This window comes from Dromaius novaehollandiae, unplaced genomic scaffold (genome assembly GCF_036370855.1).
Source record: "Dromaius novaehollandiae isolate bDroNov1 unplaced genomic scaffold, bDroNov1.hap1 HAP1_SCAFFOLD_33, whole genome shotgun sequence".
NCBI lineage: Eukaryota > Metazoa > Chordata > Aves > Casuariiformes > Dromaiidae > Dromaius > Dromaius novaehollandiae.
Genome location: NW_026991456.1, coordinates 4,365,484 through 4,375,468, shown reverse-complemented (window position 1 = coordinate 4,375,468; position 9,985 = coordinate 4,365,484). Strand labels below are relative to the sequence as shown.

Below are 9,985 nucleotides of genomic sequence, written 5' to 3'. Positions count from 1 at the left end.
TGCCCTGGACGAGCCCATGAAAGAGTCAGATGCCACCACCCGTGACGGAAAAGGGCCAGCAAAGCTGGGAAAAGCAATGCAGAAGAGGCCAGCAAGAAAGACCTGAGGCTGTGACAACACTGGGGAGAAAACCCTGAAAGGGCGCCAGGAAGACACACAACAAGAGCGGGCTCAGAAGAGGTGTGGCCAGTGAGGCCTCGATGATGGCTGCAAAGATGACTGACTGCAAACGGCCACGATGTGGAGTCAGAGCAACAGACCACCCCCTTTTAGCTGCCTGCACAGAACAAGACACAATCCATTGGAGCAATGCTGACGAGTCAGGCCAGGCAAAAAGACAGTGGATGCCTGCCATGCTAGTGCTGCAGAGCACGGGCTGTGCTCCTTGAGCACAACGAGCAAGAGCAACATCAAGACCTGAGCAAAAGAGAGTACAGCTACAACACACACCACAGACTGCACAACAACACAGACACAGGCTGGAGCCGCTCTGCCTAGCACATCCTCACTTTCTGCCATGCACACCCCACTGCCTCATGCACACACACATCCCAAACCACCCTCCACTCTACACTGAACGTCAGCACACACCTGCGCGCGCACACACACACACACACACACACACACAGTCAAGACACCCCAACACCCTTTGCCCATCAACTTAGCTCTTCCGGTGCTCTGCATCACCATCGGTCCTCAAGAGCCATCCTCAATGGCAGACCCATCTTCTCCGATCTTCCTTTGCTTGCCACATTTGCCTTCACCTGCCACACCAGAGCACAAGTAGTCACCCCCGTGCCAGTTGGCTCCAGCCTCACCTGCAAGAGCACTCTCCACCAAAGCACCATGGGTGCTCCGCTCACCTGAACTGCGCCAATTCCAAACACCAGCATCCTGGCTGGGGGGAAGCCCATGGCACCTGGAAAAAACAAAATAATGAAGCCACTCTTCTGGCAGGCAGCGCTCACCAGCCCTACAATGCCCAACACCAATCCGCTCACCTGAAATCCTCAGCCACGCTTGGGAAAGGCCCACACCATACCTGAAAAAGCACAGCAAAAGACATCACCAAGAGGCAACCCGGCATCACCCTACCACGCCATCAGATTCTGACCCAACAAGCTCCCCCTCTTACCTGCTCGGGCTCTTCTCAGCACTCTACTTCTCCTCTTCACAACTTCCTGCAAAACCTGAGACAACCACACCTTGAGGTGATGCCAAAACCACACCCCACCACAACAGTACCTCACTACAACACCTTTGCCTGCTCTGCTCACCCATCTTGACTGCTGGGCCATTGGCCGCCACGCCAAGGCCCACCAGGCACCTGTAAAACCAGAACAGCGCCAACGAGACAACAGCCCTACACTGGGCTCTGCGTCCTCTCTCAGACCAACACTCACCTTGCCCTGCTCCTCCCGGACGCAAGCAACTTGCTCTCCACAAGGCTCCACACCTACAAGCACAAAGCAAAAATTAACCAGGGAACCACTGACCACAACACTCCTTCCAACAAGGAATCTCTAGCTCACCTTCTTACGGCATTCCCCTTCCTTCCTCCATCTCCCTCAAGAGATCCAAACACTAATCCGCATCTGCAAAAATGCAATGTAAAATAGAACACACAGATGCTGACCAATCACTATTCCAGCCCATCACTGACACACTCCACGCACTATCATTCCTAACACCCACAGGCAAGGCAGCTCCAGCCCCGAACAGACACACAGACACAAACATGAAGGAAAGCCCTATGCAAAAAGAACTATTCCCATGCATAAGATGCTGCCAGCCAAAAAGCCCTACAATGCCACAACCACACAGCTCTGATGCTCCGGATGAGCCCACGGAAGAGTCAGACGCTACTGCCTGTGATGGAAAGGGGCCAGCAAAGCTGGGAAGAGTGATGCAGAAGAAGCCAGCAAGGAAGACCTGAGGCTCTGACGATGCAGGGAAGAAAATCCTGAAAGGATGCCAGGAAGGTGCAAAACAAGAGCGGCCTCAGAAGAGGAACGGCCAAGGAGGCCTCAATGATGGCTGCAAATGGCCACGATGCAAAACCAGAGTGACACGCCACCCCTTTTAGCTGCCTGCACAGAACAAGGTGCTATCCATTAGCACAATGCTGATGAGTCGGGCCAGGCAAAAGACAACGGATGCCTGCCGCGCTAGCGCTGCAGAGCATGGGCCACGCTCCTTGAGCGCAAACAAGAGCGACATCAAGACCTGAGCAAAAGATACCACAGCTACAACACACACCCCATAAACTACTCAACAACACAGACACAGGCTGGAGCTGCTCTGCCTACCACACCCTCACTTTCTGCCATGCACACCCCACTGCCTCTGCCTCACACACAGCACTCATCCAGAAGAGTTCTCCATACTACACTGTATGTCAGCACACACACCCAAGACACATCGACACTTTGCTCCTCACCTTAGCTTTTGCAGTGCTGTGCGTCACACCATTGGTCCTCAAGAGGCATCCTCAATGGCAGCCACATCCTCTCTGATCTTCCTTCGGTCACCACATTCGCCTTCATTGCCTGCCAAACCAGAGCACGGGAGATCACCCCCATGCCAGCCAGCTCCAGCTGAAGAGCACCCTCCACCAAAGCGCCACCGATGTTGTGCTCACCTGTGCCGCACCAACTCCAGACTCCAACATCATTGCTGTGGGGACACCCATGGCACCTGGAAAACCAAGACAAAGTTACTATGCTGCCAGGTAGCGCTGACCAGCCCTACAACAACTGAAACACCATTCTGATCACCCATTCTACCTCACCTGAAATCCTCAGCCATGCCTGCAAAGGGCCGACATAGTACCTGAAGAAGCAAAGTAGGCAGCCCCAGAAGCCAGGGTAGGGGTCAGAAGCAGAGCCACAGAAGGGCAGGTGGCACTAGGTTCACAGGCATGGATATAAGAAAGGAGCTGCCAGGCAAGACTGCAAATTGGTTCCTGGTGGTTCCGAGAAGTACAACCGTTTCTTCTCTCTCAGCACTGAGGCTTAGGCAAGAAGAGAGGTGAGTTCATTAGCTGAGGGGAGGTTGGTTTTTGAGCTCTTCAGGCACATGGGCTTACTCACAGTCCGCTTTGCTTTCCGACGAGGTGACTTCCTTTCTCATCCTACTGCAGTTACAGGAAGGGAGAAGGCTTCCTTCCCTCTTCATACAAAATCTGGACTCTTCTACAAGTCTGCATACTACAGAAAAACCCCACACAGTTTCTCCCTGAACAGGGCTGACAGTATTTCTGAGGAGCAGCAAAACATCCAGCGAGCCAGAAACCAGACTAGCTGATGACAGCAATACCTCACACAGATCCACCTTACTGGAGATAAAACACACAACCACCACCTAGGGTGTAAGTGTAGAAGGAAATGTTTTCCCAGGACCCCTGCTCTCTTCTCTTGTCTGCAGTCCAGCAGAGGCACAAGCAATGCCTCAAGCATCAGCATGTTCAAAGAGCCCAGTGAGGAAGTTAGGCCCCTTCCACAGTAAACACACAAACACCAGAAAACAATACTGACAATTAACAGAGGATACAACTGCACACTCAGAAACCCTCGTCCACCCCTGAACACCCCACACCAAGATACCAACACAAAACCAAAACTGCCTGCTATAAGCAATTTTCTGGCATGCTCACAACTCCACCTTCAGCCATCTCATTGCTCTAACATTAAGGAATGGCCCTTGCTTCTCTAAATGCAGCAATAAATCTTTCTGGATAGTTTCACTTCCACAAATGCTGTTATTTCCCAAGGCAGTTCCAGAGCACTACCCCCAAAGAAAGCAGAGACTGTGTGAACACCCTGGGTTTATGTAACCCTAGCCTCACCCACTGCCCTACCCACAAGCCCTTGGAAGGGGAGGGGCAAACCACTGGCAGCCATAAATACATAGGGCTAAGCAGAAGCAAGCCTTTTGCTTCCACTCAGTATCTGGATGGGAGAGCACAGAAAGGACAGACGGACCTCTTTGATAAAACAGACCATCTTCTTTATTACTGAAACCTTATATACTGAACCCATAATATCAGGAGGTATGTTATTAAGCTTTTTTACCCAAACTAGCACTAGCCTTTGCACTAAAAACTAAAAATCAGTTCTGCTTATGCTTAGAAAGAAAGCTACAAGATTCAACATAACCTGTTAAGGGAACACTACACCACAGTGCTCTAATTGGTTCAGACCTGCATATAATACAGCCGTTGTAGCAGGACAGCATTTCCTCTAGGGCAAACCAAGATATCAAAATAAACTCCTGGAACAAGGCTGCTTCTGTAATGTGAGTACTTCTGAAGAGGGGTACTTCCTGTATAGTACCTAGAGTGCTCAGAAAAAGGGGTCAGTAGGTGGAATGGGTAGTTCCCCAGGGGAGTACTAGCTCTGTATTTCTAAGTGGAGGACTGGCACAAGGAGGGAAGAGGGATGCTAAGAGGGCTGGAGAACCTACGCAGGGCTCTGGGGGCACAACAAGGAAGGCTGACAGAGTAGTCCAGAGTGAAATAAAGGGGTTCCTCAGGGCTCTACAGGACCAGCAGAGGTCTATGCAGCACAACAAAGCTCTAAAGAGGAACCCAGAGCAGATTAGACATCTCTTACGGAGACTAGAGAGCAACTAAAAGAAGCCAGAAGAGAACAAGCAAAGCCTCTGAAGGGGTTCAGAGGAAAAGAGGGGTACTCAGGCAGCTGAACGATGAACAGAGCACTCCAGGGCATAAGACAGGGCTCAGGAAGAGTTCTGAGAACACTGCAGAAGTTCTAAAGGAGCTAGAGAGCCAAAAGACAGCTCTAGGGAACAAGGAAAGCCCAAAGAGTGGTCCAGAGTGCACTAGAGGGGTGCTGAGGGGCCTGCATGGCCAAGGAATGACTTTGGGGAACAAGGAAGAAATCTGGAGGGCTTCTGAGGAGACTAGAGGGTTCCAAAGGGGGCTGTGGAGCCAGAGGACAGCTCTGGGGCACAACAAGCACCCCAGGAGAGGTTCTGAGCAGACTAGAGGGCTCCTAAGGGGACTAAATGGCACAGGGGAAAAAAAAAAAATCAAAACTGGGTAACATGACCGACCTCAGGAGGTGCTCTGAGTGGACAGGAGGGCTCCTATGGGATGTGGATGGCCAAAAGAGGGCTCCGGGACACAAAGGCCTCCAGAGGGGTTCTGAGCACACTAGAGGGGTCCTAAGGGAACTTGAGACCCAAAAGACAGCTTTGGAGCATGGCAAAGGCCTCTAGAAGGGTGCTAAGGGTTCTAGAGGGCCAGGAGTGGTCTGTGGGGGGGAAATAAAAGGTCAAAAAATGAAGCCAAAGCAGAATAGAGGGCTGCTAAAGGGCCAAAAGAGGGCTCCAGGGCATGAAGAAGGGCTCCGGAGGGACTCTGAGGGCTCTACCAGGGTCCTAAAGGGGTCTAGACATCCAAAACACAGCTCTGGGGCATAAAAAAGGCTGAAAGAGTAGTCCACAGCACACTTAGAGGGCTGCTAAGGGGTCTACATGGCCAAAAAATGACTCTGGTGAACCAGGAAGAAAACTGGAAGAGTTCTGAGGAGACTAGATGTTCCCTAAGGGGGCTGGAGGGCCAGAAGACAGCTCTGGGGCCCAATTGTGGCCAAAAGAGTGGTCCAGAGTACACTAGAGGGGTCCTCAGGGGTCTAGAGTGCCCACAGAAGACTCCGGTCCCAATCTTGGCCAAAAGAGGGGTCGAGAGCACACTAGGGGTTTCCTGAGGGAACCAATGAACAAAGAAAAAGCCTCTGGGGCCCCATTTTGGCCAAAAAAAGGAGTGCAGAGCAGACGAGAGGGCTGCTGAGAAGGCTGGAGGGCCAAATGAGGGCTCTGGAGCACCACAAAGGCCTCTGGAGGGATTCTGAAGGGACTAGCGGGGTGCTAAAGGGGCCGGAGGGCCAGAAGACAGCTCTGGGACAGAAGGGAGACTGAAAGAGTAGTCCAAAGTGCACTAGAGGAGTCCTAAGTGGTCTACCTGGCTGAAAAAATATCAACTGGGGAGCAGGGATGAGCTCAGGAGGTGGTCTGAGAGGACGAGAGAGATTCGCTAGGGTCTGGAGAGCCCAAAGAGCTCTGGGGCCCAATTTTGGCCAAGAGAGTGTTTGAGAGTGCACTGGAGGGGTGCTAACAGGTCTACAAGGCCAAAAAAGACTCTGGGGAACAAGGACAGCCTCCAGAAAGGTTCTTAGGTGGAATTTGAGGGATCCAAAGGGGTCGTCAGGAGAGCCAGAAGACAGCCCTGGGGCACAACAAAGGCCTCCAGAGGGATTCAGAGGTGACTAGAGGGGTCCTCTTGGTTCTAGAGGGCCAAAAGAGGGCTGCAGGGCACAATTTTGGCCAAAAGAGGCACCTAGAGTAGACCGGGGGGTTGTAAAGGGACTAGAAGGAAGAAAAAAAATGCTATATGGAACAACGAAGGCAAAAGGAGGGGTCCTGGTGGGACTAGAGAGGTGCTTGGAGAGCTAGAAGGACAACGGAGGGCTCCTGCACAATGAAGGCCAAAAGAGGGATATTGAAGGAATTAGAGAAGTCCTACGAGAGCCGGTGGACCAAAAAAGGGCTCTGGGAGCACTACAAAGGCCTCAGGAGGGGTTCTGAGGGTACGAGAGGGGTCCTAAGGACTCTACACGCTCAACTGAGCCCCTGGTGCACAATGAAGTCCAATGGAGAGGTTCTGAGGGGATTGGAGCAGTCCTAAGGGGACTAGACATCAAACAGAGGCCTCTAGGGTGCAATGAAGACTTTGGGGGCAGTGTTTGGACCACTTCTCTGAGGCTTTTGGGGTGACTGACATAACCGCTTCGCTTCACGTTACTCACAGCTACCTTCATCTATTACTTAGGGCTAAACCTGTTCCTATTTGCAGAGGGGCTTGTTGCTTGTTTAAACTTGACATATAGTCCACAACCTGCTCTGCGTGCTCCCTAGTCCCTTCTGCTTTCGCAACACTTGTGGTAATTCAAGGCGGTAAATAAGAGTCCCCATTGTCCCATAGGCTGGAGCAAGACATTGCTGCTGCTCTGAGGAGATGCCTAAAAGCCATGCTGTTTTCTGTAGCATCACTGGGGCTTCCCAGAGCCCAACGGTGTTCTCTTTGGCTTTTCCCGAGCCTTTTAGGTTTTTTAGGCTATTCCTTAGCCCGCCATTTCATGGCAATGTTCTCCTTAAGCATTGTGCACAGCACGATTATCCCAGATCAGCCACATCGTGTACGTACAGAGGCTTCTGAGAGGCGGCTCAGAAGAAAAGAGAGAAAAATCTCTTTGTCATCAGCGCATCCACCCGCCAACACTCTTCACCAGGAAGCGCTGTAAACTCCCATTTCTCTAAAGCGGGACTGAGTCAAGGCAGAGACGCAGATCACACCCCATCTTTGTTAGAACGCCTCACTGCTGCGGGGACTGGGCCTGGCAGCAGTTTTAGGAATGTTTGGGGCTTTGGAGAGAGTGCAGGGGAAGGTCTGGAGTCAGTGACAACGTTGAGGCAGGGCTTGGAGATGTTTTGGGGCCTGTAGGGGTGTTGGGGCAGGATTTGTGGGTGGTTTAATGGCTTTGGGGGGGCTGGTTGCAGGAAGGGTGGGACTCTGCGGGGCCCTCAGGGCAGGGGTGCCATCCCAGATGTGTAGGGAGCACATAGGGGTGCCCCACGTTGCTGTCAGCTCGGCGGGAGGAGCCACTGGTCTCCCACCCCATCAGATAGGGTGGCGGGGGGGGAGGAGGAGGGATCTATGAGCTTGCACAGAACGCCAGAGAAGGCAGCAGGGAACTCACCAAGGGCCCCGCATCCCAGAAAAGCTGCAAAGGAACCCGCGTCCCAGACGAGAGGAGACATCAGGCTGCTGTGCCGCTGCTGGACACATCCAGACCCCCGCGCAGACACACCCCCCCCCCCCCCCCGCTCCTCCAGGCTGCGTCCACAGCGGTGAGTGCATGCCCTGGCCCGCGCTGGGGAGGAACTGGGGCCCTACAGGCGACACACGGAAAAGGCAGAGTCAGAGCCGCGCTCCGGCAGACCCGGCGCGGCGCGGCGCCAGGTCCGAACCCCCCGCCCCCCCGCCCCGCCGCCTCCACGAAGCGACAGCCCCGGCGGGCAGGACACAGCCCGACGCCCGCGGCCACCCGAAAGCACACGCTCGCCTCACCGGGATCCCCACGTGCTCGACTCCAGGCGGCCTCGGCCCTCGCCCGCAGCCGCCGAGCGAAAACACCCACCCTGCTCGCCGCCATCTTGCTCCCCGCCGCCGCGCATGCGCTGGCTACGGACAGCGCGGGAGGGGCGGGGGCGAGCGGGAGCGGGAGCGGGAGCGGGGGGGGGGGGGAGGCGACACCCGCAATGGCGCCCTCGTGTGGTCGTAGCGCGGCGCTGCAGCCGGCCGGCTCCCGCGGGCGACCCGCAGCCCGCCGCGCCAGCCCGGTGCTCAGGCCGAGCAGCGAGCGCCCCGAGGCTGCTCTGCCCGTGCCCGAGAGAGCGGCGGGGATCAGCGAGCAGGCGCTGGGGCTGCCCCGGTCGCGGAGCAGCTCTGAGACGGCACTGCCCGTCCCCGCACCCCCAGGAAGCACCAGGAAGGAAAAGCCCTCTCGGGAAAAGCGCTCCCGGTCCGTGAGCACCGGGCAGGGGTGGACGAGCGCCTTCGCTTACCCGTCCCCGAGAGAGCGGAGAGTAGCGGTGAACACGGTGACCGGCAGCGCACACGTGTGCGCCGGCTGCCTGCACTGTTCTTCGTACGCAGCGGTGGCCGGCGGCGGCTGCAGTGCTGCCTTGTCGACACGCGAGGACAGCGGTGAGCGGGACGGAACGCAGTGCGCATGCGCTACGCCGATGAGTGTGCAGTGCCGCTTTTCAGACCCGCGATGGCAGCAGTGAGCGCGGCGGAACGCAATGCGCATGCGTGCTCCCTTTCGGTGCAGTACCACCTTCTCCCCAGTATCAGGGTCCACTCAATAAACAAAATAGTATGATAAATGTTGTCATCTGCTCCAAGTGCTTTCGCAGAAGAGAACGACATCAAAATGAGGTATTATTGCATTTAGTCTCCACTACACGTGCTACCCCAGTGCCACGGACTTGCTTTAAAGGATCAGTGACGTACGCGTTCTGGCAGTAATATTCACGGAATGAATATGCACTCGATCAAGTAGGAGTGTTCATGAAAAGCTTTGCCAGTGCGTCGCTAGGTAACAAACCTAGACAAGCAGCTATTTGCCCTGATCCTTCGGCTTACGTTTCTTCTGCCCGATGTAGTCTAACGTACCTGAACGCAATGGCCTTGCGAGGCAGTGACACGGTGTCCGTGGGGTGGCTGTTCCAGGGTCTCTCGGGCTGTTCCAGGGTCCTCGGACAGCAACGGTGCTGGTCGACTTTCCCTTGTGCTGCACAGCAGGACAGCTCCGCACCGTGCCCTCCCAGCACTGCCGCTCCTCCCAGCAGTTGCCTAACTGGCCCCAATCCTGAGCAAAGCTACGACTCCCAGGAGCCCGCAGCACCCCTCCTTCTCTCCCTGCCCTCCCCATTTCCAAGAGGGACAGCCCCAGCCCCTGGGGACAACCCTGCCCGGTCACACTGCTGTCCTAAAAGCGGATTCGTTGCCCCGTGTGCACTAAGCCAATAATTACACGCTCAGGAGAGACATTTGCTTATTTATTTCAGAGTTGCGCAAGCCTGGCTGCTCGGTGGTTTCCCACAAATCAAGCGCATTCCCCCCACCCCCCCCACCCCCGGCTTTCCAAGTAGCATTTACACAAACAAATTGCAAGGTTTGCAACTTTCCCTTTTACACCGGTTGGTTAGTGATTTACCTACAACTGTAATATTGCTTACACACCATTTTACTACTACACATGCTCAGGGGAGGGGTCTTCACCCGGGCGTGGGTCTTTCTGACCTATCAGCGTGATTTTCTTGTATTATAATGAGGACAGGTCAGTTAGGGGATACCTCGAATTCTTTTGCTAAATTGGCAATGTATGCATAGAAA

At 54.6% G+C, this 9,985-nt stretch overlaps 1 long non-coding RNA gene across 1 annotated transcript; it reads right to left on the bottom strand.

Annotated features, from left to right (window-relative positions):
• Positions 1-663: 663 nt before the first annotated feature.
• On the bottom strand, positions 664-1,306 carry LOC135326639 (uncharacterized). The gene is made up of 4 exons (XR_010386937.1): positions 1,136-1,306; positions 1,002-1,042; positions 864-919; positions 664-764 (listed from the first exon to the last, which is right to left on the bottom strand). It is a non-coding gene; the product is annotated as an uncharacterized LOC135326639 (long non-coding RNA).
• Positions 1,307-9,985: the final 8,679 nt, after the last annotated feature.